The sequence below is a fragment of the Zosterops lateralis genome (genome assembly GCF_965231275.1).
Source record: "Zosterops lateralis genome assembly, chromosome: 24".
NCBI classification, from domain to species: domain Eukaryota; kingdom Metazoa; phylum Chordata; class Aves; order Passeriformes; family Zosteropidae; genus Zosterops; species Zosterops lateralis.
The window spans coordinates 372,911-392,944 of record NC_139784.1 but is presented as its reverse complement, the minus strand read 5'-3'; the positions used below and the strand labels follow the sequence as shown (position 1 = coordinate 392,944).

The following is a 20,034-nucleotide window of genomic DNA, read 5'->3' as shown; positions in this document are numbered from 1 at the left end:
CCTTCAGCAATCCCGAATCTTCTCGGGCAGCTGATTTGCAGTTGAAGCCTGGACCACAACCCTGCCAGGCACGTTTGCTGCGGCTCCAGCTTTGCCGGGGATGTTTCCATACAGCTCTAATTAACAGCAGCAACAAGCACTTTTGAGCCTGGGAGGGGAACCCCGGCGGGCAGAGTGAATGTTCCTCTAACTGCTCCTACAGCCGTTTCTCTCCAGGAAACCGGAAGGCAAACCTCCAAATCTCTTCCCTCTGCCGCAGCACATTCCAGCCCTGCGGGGGAGCCAGGCTTTGGAATGAGCAATGCTCTCCCTTATTTATGGGATAACAGAGCAGGTGCTTGTTACCCCTGCCCTTAGAGGGGCAACACGTTGCGACGTGGGAGTGGACCTTGACAGAGGACAGCAGGCAGCAGCTTGGTGAAACATGGAAAGCTCCTTTATTATCTGACTCCAAAAGCTTATATACATTTTGTACAGAGGGCCAAGATTGGCCCAAAGAGGTTACAACCTCCTGACTCCATTGGTCACTATGACCATCAGTCAAGTTCTCTCTCAGAGGACAAGAATGCAAAACATACAGATAAATTCTAAGAATACAATATTGTTTACATGAAGCAGCGTGAGATGCTGCTGCAAAGACTCAAACACTTGAAACCAAGAAATGCAGGGACGACAGGTGCTCTGTTTCTCAGGTGGGTAAAATCAAGCCCAAGTAACTCATTTCTGCAGAGGGAATTTATAATATATTTTAAAAACAGGTTCTCCTTTCTCTCTGTGTTGTATTGTGAGTACTGGTCAGAATCAACTGAACCAATGGTGTCACTCCCTTTTCTCCCTTGCTTCTCTGAGATACCATAAATCAGAGAGAAAATTATAATATTTTTAAGCAGGAGAGACCACATTTCTGCTCCATTTTTGTGTGATGTCGAAAACAACAGCATCCCAGGGGCTCCCGGATGGGATATGAATATAGATAAACAAAAATCCAGCCACATCTAATGCCTTGACTTCAGTCAGATTGGTCATTAGCAGGATCCCATTCTCACTGCAGGCAGCATAAACACCCTCAAGGGAAGCTGCTGCAGCCTCCACATGGGATCTTCACCCAGCCCAGGGACAGGGTTAAGCACCCACAGGATTTACACCCCAGTGGACTCCTGTCTCCATGCAGACATAGACAGGAGCTGAGTTAATTGAACTCCCAGAACTGACAAGCTGGGTATTAAAGTCTCCTCAGGATCAAGAAACACAGAATTGGTATTGTATGACTCCAGGAATGGAGGGGAAAGACCTTTCCAGAACATGGCTTTGTTTTTCCAGGTTTCCCAGGCACCTCACCACTCTGCTCAACCCAGGTGAGAGGTGCCTGACTCCCATGATCCAGGTATAACACCCAACCCATTCCTTCATTTCAGGAAAAGGTTGTCCATGGACTTGGAGAGGTCCATGAACACAGCCTCCTGTTCCTGGCAACCACTACACACAATTCCACCACTGATGGATGAATCTGGTTAAAACCCTGCTGGGTTCTTTATCCCTATTATTTCAGAATTTTGTTCCTTAAAAACAAACAAACAAGCAAAACCAAAAACAAACCAAAAACAAATCAAACAAACAAACAAACAAGCAAACCTTTCTAACTTCCAACATCAATTTATCCATGAACAATCTGTACCATTTGCTCCAAAGCCAGCACCATGCTTTGCCTGAAATAGCTCCATTTCCCCCCAGTCATCATCCCCTTGATGGATTTCTCTGGAGTTATCCCAATCCTTCACACAGCCTTTGCCAGGTTCACTTAAACAAGCTCAATTCTCATAATCTCCCCTCTGGAACAGGTGTTTCTTTTCCTTAATCCTCCTCCCAGTCTTGCTCTGTACCTGTTCCAGGTTGGATTCAGCTGCTTTGGAATGAAGCCACTGCCTTTTCCAGTGGCATTAACATCTTCTGACCCCCAGAAGAGTTTTGTAAAGAGCCTTGGCAAGATACCACGAATTGAAGCAGCCACTTCATTAACCCCCCTAGGTCAGGACCTCTGCCATGTCACCCTGCACACAAATTTACACAACTGCACACAAATCTCCAGGTGCTGAGCACTGGGAGCACTGCCTGTATCCCCTGGGATCCATGTGCAAAACAAATAGGTGAGGATGGAGCACAGAGCAGATCTTTGCTCACTGATATTTGAGATTTGTGCTCCAAAATATTCTTTTTAGTGTTCCATGATGCCAGAATCATGGGATGGTTTGAGCTGGAAGGGACTTTAAAGCTCTTCTCATTCTTCAAACCTCTCTGGGAAAACTGTTCCAGGACGTTCCAGCTGTTCCAGCTCCCTGCCTTCCAGGATGGTCCAACCATTCCCTCCATTGCAGAGCCCACAGCCCCTGCCCTGAAGGGGGACAAAGCTTGGCAGAATGGATGAGGAGAAAAGGCTGAAGGTCAGAGAGTGGTTTCAGGAAGGCCTGGGAACCCCAGCTGGCAGGAGCAGCTCCCAGCTCTCAGCTCTAAAATTCTGCTATGGATGTAACTCCACACCAACAGAAACCTCCCCTCAGGAGCTGAGCCCAAGCTGCTCCATGTGGCCCATGTCAGGGGATTTGGTTTCTGAAGAGGAAACATTTTACATCTGAAGTCTTAAATATTATTGTTCCCTGTTGAGTGTGGGTTAAAAGAGGAAAACAGTGATACTTTTCTCACTGACTCTTTTGCAGCTCTTCTAAAGACATATAAGAGCAGTAATGAGTCAGTCAAGCACTTTAAGCAGTCAGGCAATGATAAATGAGACCTACTAAAACCCTTCTGTCTTTGCCAAGGGCACTCTGGATTATACTTGAACCTGTTCTAACCTTAGCACTTAACCTTCTTTTCCACAAAGTTGCCTTTGCACACAACAACCATGATGGAGCTCAAAATAACAAGTCAAAAGAATGGCTCCCTGAGAGGAAAAGGAATATTTGCTTTACAGCTGGGGCTGGGATTTAAGTGTAGTTTATGTGCTTGACAAACCTCAGAATTTTAAAGGAATGGGGATATCATTCCATGTTACTAGTAAGGCAGGGAGGAAAGGCATGAAACTCAGCATGAAAGTATTTTTTTATGTCAGCTTGGCATGAAAAATGTGGAGAAAGAATAGAGATAAGCATTATTTCCAGCAATCATAGAATCCCAGAATCAGAGGTTGGAAAAGACCTCCAGGATCATCAAGTCCACCCTGCAACTGATGCCCACTTGTCCCCACCCCAGAGCACTGACTGCCACCTCCAGGAACTCCTTGGACACCTCCAGGGATGAGGACCCCAAACCTCCCTGGCCAGTTCCAGTGCCTGAGCACCCTTTCCATGGGGAAATTCCTGCTGATGTCCACCCTGAGCCTCCCCTGGCCCAGCCTGAGGCCGTTTCCTCTCCTCCTGTCCCTGTTCCCTGGGAGCAGAGCTCGACCACCCCCCGGCTGTCCCCTCCTGTCAGGGAGTTGTGCAGAGCCACAAGGTCCCCCCGAGCCTCCTTTTCTCCAGGCTGAGCCCCTTTCCCAGCTCCCTCAGCTGCCCTGGTGCCTGCAAGGAATGGGCTGTACGTGACAGTATCCCTTGGGATTATCCTCTGCTGCTCTCCTTTGCCTCCCTGCATCTTCTCCCCAATCCCCACCAGCCCAGGCATTGCTCCCAACCATTCCCCTTCCCCCAGCCCTTTTTGCCTCTCCAAGCAGATGCTGGGAGGGCAGAAAACCCCAGTTTCTGGACACTCAGCCCACGAGCAGGGCACCAAACCTCTGCTGTGTGGATGACCAACTGGATCTCAAAACCAGGAAGTTGTTAAGGTTAGAAAACACCTCTGAGATCACCAAGTCCAACCCACAGCACCACCACTGTGTTCACTGTTAACCCTGTCCTCAAGTGCCACATCCACAATTTTTTGAACACTTCCAGGGGTGGTTGGTGAGTGCCCTAACTGGCCTCAGATCCAATGCTAAACAATCTTTTCTGGGAGGAATTTTTCCCCACTTTTCCCTAATACTTGATCTAAACCTCCCCTGGAGCTACTTGATGCTATTTTATCTCCTCCCCTCAATATTTTAGGAATGTGAGATTCCTTATGAGGGGCAAAGATCATATGCCTAAAGCTAGGATTTACTGCACCACTGTTGCAATAAGTGACACAAACGCATCATCTGCACCTTTGAATCATCATCATCTTTAACAATCAGGTGCCCGCACCTTGACTGACAGACACCACATGGATGAGACCAGGGGAGAACCCTGGTGCACACCAAAAAGCTGGAATATCACACACCTGGATGTGCCTGGACTGACAGAGGAGAGGAATTTTTCAAGTGAGAAGCACTTCAGGGAGATACAGCTGCTCGGGCACAGCTCTGAGGAGAGGGGAACCAAAGGGTTTCTCAGCACTAAAGCCACAATGCTGATTTCTGTTTTTGTTGGGTTTAAAGAGACTGTGTCTTTTTTTGAAAGACAAGTGCAATTGCAAGAACATACTTGACTCAGACACTTATTTCTCCTCCTGACAGAAAAAATAAGCATGGAAAGACCAGAATACACAACAGGCTCGCAATAACTGTTAACAACTGAAAGCTCTTCTCCAGATTTCAATATTCCTTTGCAAATGGGGACTGTACTAACCTGCCTGATTTATAACAAAATAAATGCACACCGTATTTCTCTGCCCCTGGTAACTGAACTGTCCTTGCTTGATCTCCAGAAATAGTTTGTCACATGAATTTATCTGTGGTAACTGGGCTTTAATGCCTGGTATTATTTTGAAACATGGGAGGAAAATATGCTGCAGTTAATTGTTCCAACAGCCACGGGCACCCCCAGTGGAGTGATTTAGGCTCAGAAATACCCATCAGCATTTAACAGCACTCCAAAGAGGAAGGGAGGTGGACGCTTTACCTCAGGATGCTGTTCAGCCTGCAGGCACTTGCAGAAGCTATCTGGGGTTTGCAGAGCTGCAGTAGCTGGGGGTGCTCAGGTACTCTGTGCACCTGATTTGCAAATGCAAGTAAGAAAGGCTTTCAAAATGCTTTTTGAGTGAAGACATTTGTAAAAAAATCTGTTTGGTTTCAATCCCTTCCAACCAGGAATGATGGATTCTCTTGTGTTTGCACAAAATCACAGCCCATGTCATTCTCTGCAGCAGGTTAAAGCAATTCCCCTCCCTTAGTTAAAGTTTAATCAATTTTAATAATAAATGTTTAATAGCAAACATAAACCAGAAAAACAGCCCTTGCCCCAAGGAGTTGACAGTTTTATTTCAAATCCAAAGAGCAGAGTGTGAGCCTTGGATTGACAGGGGATTGTGGACACTGAGCTGGGCAAGATTTCCCACTCAGGTTCTGAGGAGTAGGATGCAAATTTGAGGTCACTCCATGTATTCTGAGTCCTGCAGTGCACCTGCAGCACTGTAGGCCTGCTCTCAGTGCTGGGAATTACTGAGAATTTGAAACACAATAATGAATGAAGCTTGTGTTTTTGTCTTCTAATCTCTCCCTGCTCTGTCCCAGGTTCCTTAGCACCCCCACAGCACCATCAGAACCAACCAGGACCTTCCTTCACATGCACACCTCCCCTGGGATGGTTCCCCAGTCCCACAGGGAGCATGAATCTCTGCATCCTGCTTTAATCTTGCTTGTACTGTGCTGCCAGAGAAGTGAGAGCTATCTCATTATTGCCAGGCTGCTCCTGGAGAAAGTGGGGCATATGTGTTTGCTGGCCAGCTGGTCCCTATCATACACAATATAAAACACAAACACTGGCCCTGTCTTTCCTCCCTGGGCTCCAGTGTGGGTCTCTCCCAGCTGCCAGTTTTTGTGAAATTTGTAGAAATCACATGGTTTTGAGACTTCTCCTGTTCTTTCAAATGGAGGAAAATTGCTGAAACCTTCTCTTATCAGGAAATAAGCCTAAAACCATACCCAGAAAGCTCAGAGATTAGGCTATCAAAAGCATCTTGCTCTGACTGCCCTTTGAAAGAAGGGACTGGTTTGAAAGCACTAAATTAAATTCCCCTATTCAGGGAAAGGCAGACATGAATATGTAACTCAGGGTTCCCCCTTACTAGCCTCAGATGACACGAGGGTTTGCCTCAAAACCCCTATAAAATAGAACCCGGGTGCATTAGAACCTGCTGACCTACAAGAGCGAGATGTAGAGGCAGCACATGGTGAAAAGTTCCCCAGCTCTGCATCACTGTTTCCATTACTTAATTCTGAACCAGATTATCCATTTAATGAGACATCCCAGGGTTTCAATGTTTTATTTTGCACTGACATTTTTATTTTAATTAATTTAATGGAAAATAGAAATGCTTTAAGACAAAAAGCTTTCATTTTTCACATGGGAAATCTCATCCCAGGAGATACTTGCACATTTTTCTGTTATCATGCACAAACACCATAGAAAAACCCTTTCCCTCTTGATCTGTTTTTCCCTGGAGAGATGCAGATGTACAGAGACATCATCACAAGACTGACCTCTGAAGATCTTTTTGTTCTACCAAGAGATAATGAGGAGAGAATGATTTTTGCAGGGACGGATGCAGTTGTGGGAGCTAACAGAGGGATCTCACTCAATGTCTTTAGGAAGCAAACTCCACTGGGGTGCTATAAAACTGGGACTGCTTTGTCAGCCTGGAACTTGTCTCCTCCCACAGCTCATTCAGAACTGCCATGTACACCCTGGCACCTCCTTTCTCTATGCCTGTCCTGGAATTACAGGGCCCTAGGAGGGACTCATTGGGAGTGGTGTGGATCAGCTGCAAAGCCCTGACAGAAATTCTTTTGTTATTCATGTGGATGTCACACATATTTCAGGAGATGCTTCATCATAATTTAGGTTAGTTAATGGTTCTTTAGAATGATCCTGCAGCATCTGAGGCCAGGGTAGAGGATGAAAAATGCAGCTCAATCAACAAGGATCAATCTTAACATCCAACACAGCAGTTCCTTCTCCCAGCATGATCTCCACACCCTCATCATACTATCCATGAAAACTGTTCCCATCTCCTACATAAAGATTGGTTTAGATGGGAATGTTGTTTGAGAAATGACCACAGCAGCAGTTTTCCCAAAGTCTTATGGGAAAACTTGCCTCTTTTCATTAAAAAAAAAAAAAAAAAAAAAAAATCCTCTATCCTGGATTGAAAGACAGGTGTCTGCTAGGGAAGGCAAAAAGCCTCCCTTAGAATGAAGAATGTAAACCCTCTCCCTCTGAATGATTATAATTTTTAATTATAATTAAATCAAAGGGTTCTCAGGCAAGGATATGATGGGTAGGAATACAGTTCTTTACTAGTATGTATAACAAGGCAAACAACAACAACTATAGCATTAACAACAAACAGAACTAGGAACCTTGTGATGGCTGAGAAGGCTGAGATGGGAAGGGATGGAGGCGAGGCTTTGCTTTACAAAGCCCTGGGGCAGTCTGATCCCAGTGCCCCTGCAGGACTCTGAGGACACCAAGCTGGAATGGCAGGAATGAGCAGGATTCTCGGGCTGGTGGGTGAGATATATCTGAAGCTCCGTGTCGTAACTGGAATGGTGGGATGTCTCGGCAGGGCAGCGGGTGCAAGCCCACAGTGGAGCGAAAAGCCTCAGGGCAGCACCGATGAGGGCGGGACAGGGCTGGCCCAGCTCCGGCAGGACAGGGGGAGGTGAGCTCAGGATTCCTGGGCACACGGGCAGAGGGTGGTAGGTCTCTAGGACTGGATTCCAATACTGACAGTGAATTCTCCCTGCAGTAAGCAACACCTTGACCCCCCTCCTCCTTCTAATGCCAAGAGCAAGAGCCAGAAGCTGCCCCCAGCCCCATTCTTTACCTGCCCCCAAAATTTACAATATCTTCCCCCTCTGAGAGAAACTCACAGACACCAAAAGAGGTGTAGCCAAGTGCTACAACTCCTCTCCTTTGGCCACTTTGTTTTGCTTAAGTACCCATAAGTACCCAGTAGCAATTTATGGGAAAAAATTCTTTAAGTACAGTAAATGCTTCAAAGGAAGAAATTAATATATCGGGGTTGTGTGACTGCTGTATCCCACCAGCAGCTCCTGACCAGAAGAGGACACAACATGTTATGTTCTGTGAGATCCTAATCCCCACACCCCTAACTCTAATGCCAGCAGTTTATCCAGAGAAAAATACCAGTATGATGAACAGAAACTGCACTTCTGAGCAGAATTCTGGTTCACCTGTTCACAAAAACACCAAGAAAGCTGTTGGTGAATGTCAGCTCCCATCCAAGGTGCCCTTCAGCTAAACCATCCCATTCCAGATGGCTGGGAGTCCCTCCCATCTGCCAAAACATAATTCCATCCCCCATTCAAGGTCAAACTGACACCTCTCTGACATCCTGGTTCAGCTTTCACAGGTTCCTCCATCACTGGAGGAATGCTGAGGAGTTCATAGCTCTGCTGCCACCACTTCACATGTGACAGAGCCATAAGCTGCTCTTCTAAAGGCTTGTAGGAGGCACTGGAAGGAATAGAGAGACTTTCCTGGGTGTCTCAGGATTCACCATCCATTTCAGTGCCAGGGAGCAGTAGAGTGGGGTGTTGGAAGTTTAGGTAATCAAGGGTTAAACGTCTATTAATTCCTCCCACTGCTCATTAACTCTCCTCTTCAAATTAATTTAGTCCTGCCTATGGCAACTGCAGTGATGTTTGCTGGGCTGTCATTGAGCAACCCCACATGAATCCTGTCCTGTCCTATCCTCCTGCTGTTCCAGAGCTCCAGCTCATCATTTTTTACTGAGCTGGGAGAAATCTCCTGTCATGGAGCCCTTAAATTACCCCTCTCAGAGTAACACAGCTGAATCACCAGAGAGCATTTGCTGGGGTTTATTTATTCTCTTCTCCTGGCCTAAGATTAATGTCTCTCAAACCTTCAGGTGAACCAACAGTTTGAATCACTATTACGGGATTCAGCCCCTTTCATAAAGTGAAATCCTTGCCCAACTCCTCTACTGCATGAGCATGGGATATCAGAGAGCCTGGAAAACACGGATAGAACAAGAAACCAAAAAATGTCTAAATGGGTTGCTTTGATTTTCTTCTTCCAATAATGAAAAAACCTTTAAAAAGCAAAATAAGTTTCAATAATTTTTAATTTTAATTTCATTTTAAATTGCTTTAATGTCATGCCCATCTTCATATTACATTTATATATCAGTATTCATCACTATTGAAATATCATCATGAAAACTCAATTTTATAGAGTACCTAAAACCTGGTCCCACTAAAGTTTCTAAAATTTTTGGACCTCCAGAGATTTAGTTTGGGGTTTTGGGGTTTCATTTGGGATTTCTTTCATATAGGCAAGGAGGACAGACTCAGCACTACTGGTTTCCCTCAGGAAAAACTCCAATTCCCAAGAAACTCACCCTGGAAGTGAGATCTTTGGACTGACTGAAAGAAAGGGAAGCCTACAGACCTGGCATGAGACAAGAACCTGGAATCCCCTTCTCACGCAAGGTCAGATCAGTGTGGGGGAGTACCTGAGGAGGAGATGAAATTTGACTCAGTATTTTTCAATTCTGGTTTTCTTTTCAAATTTCAGTCTCTGAGGAAATCACAAAGCAGAACTGGCTCCTCTGAAAGGAACAGAAAACTGAGCAGCTCCTCTTGCACATGAAAGTCCCTGATGGCCCCATTCCCTTGGATGGGCTCCTCTGGGAAATCCAAGTGCATATTAAACTTCTTTTCATCCATCTCACCCTGAACAAATATATGTGGCTTTTCCATTACCCTTCACTCCTTCACTTCATGCTCCTTGCCTTAACACACAGGCTAAATCCTTCCTTGCATGGCACAACAGCAACAAATTATCAAAATAATTCAGCTTTTCTTCAAGTAATGGCATATGCTTGTGTTGGGGTTAGGTTTGCTCCTTTTTTTTACTTTAAAGAATTTTTCCCCATAAATTACCAAGGAGACTAAGTGTTGGATACTTAAAGAGTACTTGACCAAAACAAAGAGATGGCCAAAAGCTTGGTTGGGCAGGTTTTTTCTTTATCTGTTTTAACTCCAGAAGAGAGGGGGTAACTGCCTTCCCTGATAACAAGCCAGCTGTTAAAAACCGGGTGGGGTATTGTTTCTTATCTCTGTTCACTCTTCCACTACCCCCATAGGAATATCTTTTGTTAACGCACCATCAAAGCTCACCAATGGCATGACACATTTCATCATCGTATTGTGAGATACTCTACCAGGGAGCAGAAGGCAAACCATTTCCACCCAGATAAAAAGGAGCCACAAATGTCACCAGGCACTCCGGTGTTCCCACGCGACTCCCAAAGGAAGATCAGACCCACTTTGGCACCCCTGGCTCCACGGGACCATCTCTGCTTCCAACAGGACCACATCTGCCACTCCAGGAGGGCTGACTTTGGACTGTTTCCAACACCCTGACCAACAGGGCATCAGGTTGTATTTCTGACTCTGTCAGGGTTTTTCTGGGATTCTGTGTTCGTTTGTTTGCTTATTCTTTTGTACTACAACATTTGTATTTTTAATATCCCTAGTAAAGAACTGCTATACCTATTCCCAAAATCTTTGCCTGACAACCTTTTAATTGCAAATTTATAATAAATTGAAAAGGGGGAGGGAGAGGCTTACATTCCAAGGGAGACTCCAATCTTCCTTGGCAAATACCTATCTATCCAAACCAAGACAGCGTGGTTGTAAATGTTCATAGCTGGGTGGAAATTGGGTCTTGATGGCCCTGAGCACACTGGTGTCAGTTGTGCTGAAATTACTCCCAGTCTCTTTTACCATCATGGGGCGATTTTGTTTTCCTGGTTCAGGTCTCATACATTAATCCATGGCAGATGGAGTCAGACATGACCACTTCATCTACCTCATTTTCCCTCTTACCTTGCTGAGCTTCTGGTGCCTGAGAGGTTTCCTCATGGATTTCCACTGGTCAGGAACAAGCTTCTAGAGGACCATTCAAGTTGCACTCATGCCAATCTGTTTAAGGCTTTTCATCATAGCCTCTCAGTAGATCCAGGTGACAAAATAGACACTGACTTTCACAACCTTCACATTTAGCCACAGATCATGATTTTCTTCCTCAGGAAGATCTGAGTCCTCCCCACTCCCAGCTCTCTCATAGCTGTCATCACTTGGTAAGCAAGGAAGTTTTCCATGGGTCTGTTTTCCCAAAGAGCTCTTCCTATGGAATGCTGCAAGGTCTCATCAGTCCAGTAGACAGAATGATTTTTGTATTTTTGATTCCCATATAGACCTGGTGTAGCTGTGGCAGCAACATGATCACCTGACACCCTGCTCACACCCACCTTATCATGATAGCATATCACCATTATTGCCTTCCCCCTAGACATGCCAATGGATGCAGAACTCTCCTGCATGGCTGACCTGAGCCTGGATGGCACTCCAGGCATAAATCCCTGTGACAAATGCTTTTGGGAAGGCATAGGAGGGACTCCAGACCCTGCCAGAGGAGATGGAGATGCTGTGCATGACATGCCCATCCTGCTGCTCCTCAGGAGCTGCCAGGCACATTTTTTGTCAGCCGGAGCTGAGTGATGGATTTGAGTTTTTTTTTTTTTTTCAGGGAATCACCACTATCTGCTTCTAAAGCAAATAGGGGTAGTTTCAGGAAATGTGAAAAGACAGGGGGTTGCTCAGAGAAACTGTGGTGGACTCATTATGGAATCAGAGCTATGAATACCTCAATGCTCAGTGCAGATGGAGCTGTCAGCAACTCTGCATTTTAGGCCAATTTTTGTCCTTAGGTCAATAATGCAAACTTGAACTTGTGCAGAGAGTTCACAAAGAGAAAGGTGATCATCTTCCCTGTTACCTCAGCCTTTAGAAGGGCAACACGTTGAGACGTGGGAGTGGACCTTGACAGAGGACAGCAGGCAGCAGCTTGGTGAAACATGGAAAGCTCCTTTATTATCTGACTCCAAAAGCTTATATACATTTTGTACAGAGGGCCAAGATTGGCCCAAAGAGGTTACAACCTCCTGACTCCGTTGGTCAATATGACCATCAGTCAAGTTCTCTCTCAAAGAACAAGAATGCAAAACATACAGATAAATTCTAAGAATATAATATTGTTTACATGAAGCAGCGTGAGATGCTGCTGCAAAGACTCAAACACTTGAAACCAAGAAATTTAAGGACAACACTTCCCAAACTGGTTTTCATTTCTCAGGAAGGCTGAGGGTGAACTGAGAATGAGAGCAGGTCAGAGCCAGGCAGAGCTCCTCAGGGTTAGAGCTGTTGGTGACACAAACAATGGGATTGAGGGCACCCTCAGCAAGCTTGATGACACCAAGCTGTGTGACATGCTGGAGGGAAGAGATGGTATCCAGAGGGACCTCGACAGGCTGGAGGGGTGGGAGAGTGTGACCCTCACAAAGCCATCAAGGCCAGGTGCAAGATCCTGCAAGGCTGTTCATCCTGGAAAAGAGAAGCTCCAGGGAGACTGATCTCCTTTAGAACCCCTTCCAGTGCCAAAAGGGGTCTAAGAGAGATGGAGAGAGACGTTGGAAAAGGGACAGGACAAAAGGGAATGACTTTAAACTGAAAGAGAATAGGTTTGCATTAGATATTAGGAAAACATGCTTCCCTGGGAGGGTGGGGAGGCCCTGGCACAGGGTGCCCAGAGCAGCTGTGGCTGGCCCTGGATCTCTGGCAGTGTCCATGGCCAGGCTGGATGGAGCTTGGAGCAGCCTGGGACAGTGGAAGGTATCTCTGCCCATTGCAGGGAGTGGGATTGGATGATTTAAAGGTCCCTTCCAACTCAGACCATTCCGGGGTTCTATGTTTCTATAAAAAAAAAAAAAATTAGATACTCCAAAAACAGCAAACGGATTTAAGACCCAACAGGTCTGCACCTGCTTTCTGTTATAGAATCATAATTCAGCTTTGAAGGGACCTCAAGAGGCTAGAGGCCCTCACTGAAGTCAGACCAGTTTTCTTTTTTAATCAAGTGGGAATTTCTCCTGTTTCACTTCATGACAACTGGTTTAGATTTTTACCCATTTCTGTCTGTGGCGATCATGGACCTGGTAGTCAGAACCTCTCAGGCAGGGTTTAGATTAAACCCACACAAAGATGTTGTCAAGAGACAATATCTGAGAGGTTGTTTATTATTTGCCAAGAAGACTCCAAGGGACACTTGCATGGTGCTGGGGGGATGGACAAGCTATGTTGTTCCACTTTATCTCTCTGGCTGGAAACCAGTTAACTTTGAACATGACTAGACTACGTCTGGTTCCTGTAGAGAGAGCACAGTGTATGTGAAAGCTTCCTATGGTTTCACCCTCCAGCCATTGCAGTCAAAAAACTTTACCCAGGAGAACTCATCCAAGGCCAGTTGTCAGGGAGACCCTGGGACAGGAACTGTGTTAGTCAGAGACAGCCACAGGCAAAGGAGGCACCAGGACATGGTGGCTGGAAGACATTTGTCAGATTTGTTCTCTGTTGTTGACGACCTTGGTTTTCCACAGCTTTGGGCATTTCAGTTCTCAGTGTCTGTCTGGGAGAAATGAGCTGAAGCACAAGAAGCTGCACTCATTTCCAATACTAAGAAAAGCCTCACACAATTCCCAGGACAATTCTGATAAATCCTGGCAGCCCTCAAACAGCTCCTCTATCTTTGGAACTCCAGTGACACCCACCTTGCTCAGCAGTTCTTCCCCATACAACGGGTGAATTTGCATTTTTCATCAGCTGCTATTTGGAGTGCAAATCCCTGGGCAGGTGGGGTGTGGAGGACGCAGGAGCTCTCATTTGGCCTCCTGATGAGTAACTCTAAGGAATGGGAATCACTCAGAAGTGAGAAGTGGTTCTTGCTCTCCTCCAAACCAAGTGCCAGCAGCTCCAGCAAGGGAAGGCTGAGCCCACATCTGGCTCTTACACACATAAAATCTTTGTCCTTCCTCTCCCGGGACCCTCCTCTGTGCCTCATCTCCCTTGCCATTCATCTCTCTCTGCTCTCCAGCTGGCTGTGACACTCAGCTGTGCCTGTTACTGACATTTCCCACTTGTTTAAATCATTCCCCATCCCAAAGCCTGAGTCACGGAGGGCAGCATGCCTGGCTAAGAAACAGCTCAAAACACATCCAAACACAGCCCTTTTCAAAGATCATTAAGGAGGACTGTCACTATTCTGGTCAGGTCTGCAGTCAAATCAGCATCCCAAATGTGGAGCACCAATCTCCTAAGTTAACAACCTATGGCCCAATTCTACAGTTTCTCTCCTTTGGAGTTGTTTCACCCAGTATTTATATTTCCAGTATGTCGTGGTTTGATATTGGCCAAATGTCAGGTATCCATGAAAGTCATATGCTGTGCCCTCTTCTGCTAGAGTTGGGCAGAGGAGAGGGAGAAAAAAGATTAAGAAAGAGTCCATGAGTTGAGGTAAGGACTGGGAGAGAAACATTCTAAGGGCAAAACAGGTTTAAATTTAAAGGTATAAGGTAAATCTATTATTAACAGAGTCAGAGAAGGGTAATGAGAAGTAAAATAAACCCCTAAAACACCTTTCTTCCCCCCAGTTGCTCCCTCCTTCCCACCGACAGTGCAGGGAGAGGAGTGGGGTTTTTGGTCAGTTCATCACCCCAGATCTTTTTCTGTTTGTTTATGGAGAGTAGTCTTTCCCCTGCTCTGCTGTGGGGTCTCTCCCACAGGCAAACAGTCTCTCCAAAACTGTTGTGGCATGGGTCACTTGTCCACGAGGTGCAGTCTTTTAAGGATGGGCTATTTTGTTTGGAAGTGAGGGCCCTCTCTCTCTATCTCTGGAAGCAGGAGCCCTCTCGCCCTATTTGGGTCTCCCACTGGATCACAGCTTTCTCTGGCATCCACCCACTCCAGCGTGAGCACTTTTCCTATGGGCTGCAAATGGATCTCTGCATGCCCCATGGACTTCATGCATTACAGGGAGACAGTTTGTTCCACCATGGTCCTCACCATGGCGTGCAGAGGAATCTCGGTTTCAGCACTTGGAGCACCTCCTCTCCCTCTTTATTTTCCACTGACCTTGGTGTGGCCATGTTTTCCCTCATGCATCCTCATTTCCTCCTCTTCTCTGACTAGAAGAAAAGCAACTGCTCACAGGTACCATTGCAGGCAAATGCCACTAATTCAAAGATAGTTGCAAGATCCCACAGCACAAAGAAGTTGATCTTGTCTAGGTTCTGTGTCTGGGAACCGCTCATCATGCTTCCGCTGCCAGCCCCTGAGGCCCTGCCACCATGGCGCGGGTGGTACTGGGGCAGGCAGTACTGGGGTGGGCAGTACCAGTGTGGGCAGTACCGGTGTGGGCAGTACCAGTCTGGGCAGTACTGGCACAGGCAGTACCAGTATGGGCAGTACTGGTGTGGGCAGCTGCCACCACAGCATGGGCAGTACCGGCACAGGCAGTACCACTGCAGCACTGAGGCTGATTAATGCCTCTCTTCCTGTGGGGCACTGGGAAGGGGAAGCTGCCACCACCACCGCTGTGCTTCTGCCTGCAGCACAGCTGGCTAGGGGCGGCCAGGCAGGCAAGGCTCACCACGGATGGCACTGGAATGGCCCCTGGCAGCAATGCCATGCCACCCCTGGGAAAAAACTGGCAGGTGCTGTTTTGATTTTCTTCTTAAATATGTCATCACAGAGGCATTACCACCCTCTCTATTTGTCCATCTTCAAGCATGTCCATCCTCAGAGCCATCAGATGTTGGCTCTGTCAGACATGGTGGAAGCTTCTAGCAGCTTCTCACAGAAGCCACTTTTGTGGCTCCCCCTCTACCATAAACCAGACTGTGGTAAGCCAACACACAGTATTTAAGGATTTAAAACTGGGTTTGCTATGAAAAGGCCCCACTGAAGCACCACAGCTTTCATTAGATTTTAACTCTATTAACCACTCCAACCCAGGAATGGTTTTCCATGGGCATTGATCCAAAATAGATCTATCCATGAAACTTCCTGCAAAATATAAAGCATTATCCTACCATTTTTTAATCAGTAGGGGAAATACAAACCCCATCAGTGTAACAGGGAATTACCATACTCATAAATCCTTATGGGAAAAAGAAATTTAATCCAGGAAAGCATTGGGTAGAATGAGGCTCTGCATTTCCCAAGGGCAGGGTTTGCCAGATTCCTGGGCCAGGTGCAATCCACCTCCTTTTAGACACCCAATGAGACAGTATCAGCAGCAAAATGATAACCCTGCGCTCCCTCTGCGCCTGTGCCCACACCCAGACACTCAACAGCACCTGCAAAATTGAGATATTCCAGTGCAGACTGGAAGGCTGCACAGAGACCTGATTTCCTGCTGGAAGAATGACCTGTTTGTATAAAAGTTATCACTAAATTGCACATCTTGTTATTGCACATCTCATTATGGTAGACCTCATCATGGCATCTCAGATTCTGGAGAAAACATTGGAAAAAGTTGTGGCTCTCCAAAAAATTATTAAATACAAAAGTAATGTTTTTCTGAATCAAGTACACATTATCCTGACTTTTTTTCTTGAAGAAGGTGGAAGTTGTATAACAGATGAGAATGGACTAGTTAGTCTAAAAAGCCAAAGCTATTCACTAAACATTGGCCTGATAGATACACTACAAAGAATGACAGAAAAAAATGTGTATAGAGAAAGCCAGATAGATTGAGAGAAAGTCATGTCTTAAAATAGCAATATTCACATGAGATATGCTTTTTATGTGGACCCTGTCGGTCAGAAGAATGTTTATTGAAAATAAATGAGTTCTATCCTTCAATTGTCATGGCCACTGGCAATAAATAGACACATGATGAAGCAGAGTGGGCACAAGGGATAAGTTTGTGTTAGCTGCAATGATTGGATGTGTGAGGAAGCACAGCCCAACACTGTATTTAGCAAACAACCCAACTGAGGAATGTGGTACCACCCCAGACACCCAGAACACTCTGGAACATCCCCCAGAGCCACAGCCGGGCCATGCTGGGCAGGGCCGTGCTGCTGGGGAGTATTTCTCAGCAAGGGGGAGACTGAGGGATCCCATTCCTCTGCTGCTCACATTCCCAGTATCCACTCCCAGGCCATCCCATCCCTCGCTCTGTGTTTGCCCCATGGGCTGAAAGGTTTTTTCAGAGGTTTTCTCCCCATTGCCCCCCACATTTGCTAGGCCACACACAAAATCCTCCTGCAAGTGTCCCCTGCCACCGTCCAGCTCATCCCAGGCTGGAACAGCGAAGGACCACGAGCCACACCAGCAGCCCCGGGAAAGAGGCTTTGCTCCACACACTCACAGGGACTCCCAGAACATCACAATGGTGTGGTGAGGGCTGATGAGCCCAAGCTTTGCCAGGCTCAGCAGCAGTGGGATGGAAGACCTTGATGTCACGTGGAGCAGCAGGAGCACAGCTCCTCCAGGAAAATGCCATCTGCGAGGTCACTTCCAACCAGGACCTCCTGGGGGGAGCAATGCAGAAAACAAGGAGGGGATTTCTTTGGCTGCTGCTATCAGGCTTTCCTCCTTCAAATAGTCCAAGGGAGTGGCTTTGCTAAAGCATGTTCTGCCAATTTTCTCTTCTTCACTTGCTTTGCCTATAGCAGAGCTCTGCATTATCTTCTCTGCTGTTCTGTGTGTGGCAATGCCAGCACAGGATCAACACATCCTGCTTAGACCTGGCTGTTCCCTTTGGGGTATTTCTGCAGAAAAGCTGTGGGGACTCACTCCAGTGAGCACACCTTAATATGGGAAATGTTATCTGAGAGGTATTAGGGGCAGAAGGAACAGGAAGTGTAGGGAAAAACCGCAGCTCAAATCCTGTGATTAAAGCAGCGACAGGATTTTAACAGGGCAGTGGAGGAGGAAGGAGGGTAAAGTCAAGTGTTTTCAAAGTGCCAAGATGCTGCCATTCCAGCTCCTGCTCTCCATGCAGCAGCAGTACTGTGGGCTTTATTCAGGGACACCCTGCACACAAACCTCCCATGCACCAGAAGGCAGAGCTGACCAGAGACAGCACAGCACTGACTCCTCCAGCAGCAACTTATTGCAGCGTTCCTGTTTGGTGCAGCCCTCTGCTGCAAAGCTCCTGCCTCCTCTGCTCTCAGCTGCCAGAATTTGGGGAGTGTATATAAAAACCTCATAGTTCTTCACCCTGCTGATGTATTGCAGAACTGCCCTGGGATTTACACGCTGTTTCCCTTCAGGAAACAAATCAGGCTTCAGTGATGACTCTTCTCCAGCGGGTGCTGCAGCAGGATGGATGTGCTGTCACTGAGCCTGTGTGCAGCTGCAACAGGTTGGTGGTGATTAAATGCAAAATTCACCCAAGACATGAGGTTCTGATTCAGCCTGGAGGCAGCTCACAGACCTTTACAGCATTCTCCCTGTGGAAACACCTACTCCTCCTTCAAACAGACATTTTTTCCTGCCTTTTATCTCAAAGAGGTAAAACCTGGAAGGAAAACAGCATTGTTGTATCCCTGTTGAGTGCTGCTTCCTGGATTTCCATAACCTAGGGGATTACCTGGAGTCAGTGAGACTGAAATCCTGACTCTGTGAGAGACAATGTTATCTTCTGGCTCAGGTAGGAGCTGCTTTGCAGAATGGGCTGAAGTATTGCACTCAATCTCTCACTTTGACAAGGACAAGCGCTGTCAGTCCATAATATCCTGTCTCTTTCTAGCTTGCCCTGATCTGTTTTAGCAGAGCATTTACTAGGCAGACAGGGAATGTTTGTCTTTCTGGAAACTACAGTATCCCCCATGAAATAATAATAATTTAAAAATTAGAAAATCATTGTTTCAGAAGCAATTATCTTAAAAACTCAATATCCAGGGGTGACACCCTGCTGGGTCCCAGGGGGCCTACCAAGAGCTCCTGCCTTCCCTGAGGACAGGACCTGCTCTTTAAAGTCCTTTTTTAAACCCTGCAGGTGCTTTGAAAGTGCTGGTTGCTCCCTGGCTTTGAGGTTTTTGCTGTGGGTGGCTCTTATTTCATTCTTGGCAAGTCCATAGGCAGAATATCTTCTGCTCCCCACTCTTTGCTACAGTCAAGGGAGGCCTGTCCATCCTCCTGGGATGTGTCCTCTGGACTTTTGCATCTTTTTCTCCTTTTTTATCCCATTCTCCAGACTTGCTCAGACATGGCTTTTCTTTAGCAAGCTCCTCTCCTTGGAACTTGGTTGACACCTTCCTACAACTTGGATGACCCAACCTCTGCTTGGACCTGCCCAAGGAGCAGAAACAAGGGAATGGTTTGCCCAGATCTCCAGTTTGAAATGGGCACAACATTGGAGATATGCACAGGCAAAAACTGAGGCACAAAATTCTATGTTCCTACTCAGCGGTGTAAAGAAAGCACAGTCCAGAGAATGGCAATGACTTTGAAGCTGGAGTCAGACTCATTTGCTCAGAGATCCAAAGAAGCACAGACAGAAAATATTCCCTTCTCCCAAAACCAGACAAAGATTCTGCTGATGAACCAGGCAATCACAAATCCTGCCCAGGACCTGTTCTCCACAGGACACACACACTGTAATTAGCAGAAAAGCAGCAGCACTCTCAAGAAACAACCACCTGAAACCTGTAACATTACTGACTCCAAGATCACAGAGCCAAGGCACTGCCCAGCTTGGCCTGAGAGCACAGTGGGACTTAGCCCAGAACCCAGCACCCCCCAGCTTGGCCAAGATGGAGCTCAGCCTCCTCCCCAGTCCCCTCACCTGCTCCAGCAGCACACATGGGCATCACTTCATCCAGACAACCTCCTAGTAATTTTTGTTTTACACTGACACATTCATCACCACAGCACCCAGGCCAGCCTGCATTGCCATCAGGGTGCCAGCCAGAAGCTGGAAACTCAGCAGCAGCTGCTTCCCTCAGGACGCTCAAGTACCCAGCTCACTCCACTTGCCCCCGTCTCAGAGCAGACTGGGATCAGAGCAGAGCTTCTCAGTTGCTTTTCCTCTCCTTCTCTTTCCCCTCTTTTCATCTAACACAGACAGGAAGGACACAGCACCAGGCTGGTACCCAGCTGCTACCCACACTCTGTAGCAAACCAGG

At 46.7% G+C, this 20,034-nt stretch overlaps 1 protein-coding gene across 2 annotated transcripts in view; it reads right to left on the bottom strand.

The window, feature by feature from the left end:
* The window catches only part of LOC310918686 (acid-sensing ion channel 2), a 395,266-nt gene that overhangs the window by 373,955 nt on the left and 1,277 nt on the right, over nt 1-20,034 (bottom strand). The window lies entirely within an intron of this gene.